The sequence below is a fragment of the Schistocerca piceifrons genome, chromosome X (genome assembly GCF_021461385.2).
Source record: "Schistocerca piceifrons isolate TAMUIC-IGC-003096 chromosome X, iqSchPice1.1, whole genome shotgun sequence".
Taxonomy (NCBI): Eukaryota; Metazoa; Arthropoda; class Insecta; order Orthoptera; family Acrididae; genus Schistocerca; species Schistocerca piceifrons.
This window is the reverse complement of record NC_060149.1, coordinates 393,028,102-393,029,255: the sequence shown is the minus strand read 5'-3', so window position 1 is coordinate 393,029,255 and position 1,154 is coordinate 393,028,102.

Genomic DNA, 1,154 nt, shown 5'->3' with positions numbered 1-1,154 from the left:
TGTATGAACATCAAGAGCTCTGATGGAAACCCAGTTCTAAGCAAAGAAGGGAAAGCAGAAAGGTGGAAGGAGTATATAGAGGGTCTATACAAGGGCGATGTACTTGAGGACAATATTATGGAAATGGAAGAGGATGTAGATGAAGATGAAATGGGAGATACGATACGGCGTGAAGAGTTTGACAGAGCACTGAAAGACCTGAGTCGAAACAAGGCCCCCGGAGTAGACAACATTCCATTGGAACTACTGACGGCCTTGGGAGAGCCAGTCCTGACAAAACTCTACCATCTGGTGAGCAAGATGTATGAAACAGGCGAAATACCCTCAGACTTCAAGAAGAATATAATAATTCCAATCCCAAAGAAAGCAGGTGTTGACAGATGTGAGAATTACCGAACCATCAGTTTAATAAGCCACAGCTGCAAAATACTAACACGAATTCTTTACAGACGAATGGAAAAACTAGTAGAAGCCGACCTCGGGGAAGATCAGTTTGGATTCCGTAGAAATACTGGAACACGTGAGGCAATACTGACCTTACGACTTATCTTAGAAGAAAGATTAAGGAAAGGCAAACCTACATTTCTAGCATTTGTAGACTTAGAGAAAGCTTTTGACGATGTTGACTGGAATACTCTCTTTCAAATTCTGAAGGTGGCAGGGGTAAAATACAGGGAGCGAAGGATATTTACAATTTGTACAGAAACCAGATGGCAGTTGTAAGAGTCGAGGGACATGAAAGGGAAGCAGTGGTTGGGAAGGGAGTAAGACAGGGTTGTAGCCTCTCCCCGATGTTATTCAATCTGTATATTGAGCAAGCAGTAAAGGAAACAAAAGAAAAATTCGGAGTAGGTATTAAAATCCATGGAGAAGAAATAAAAACTTTGAGGTTCGCCGATGACATTGTAATTCTGTCAGAGACAGCAAAGGACTTGGAAGAGCAGTTGAACGGAATGGATGGTGTCTTGAAGGGAGGATATAAGATGAACATCAACAAAGGCAAAACGAGGATAATGGAATGTAGTCGAATTAAGTCGGGTGATGTTGAGGGTATTAGATTAGGAAATGAGACACTTAAAGTAGTAAAGGAGTTTTGCTATTTGGGGAGCAAAATAACTGATGATGGTCGAAGTAGAGAGGATGTAAAATGTAGA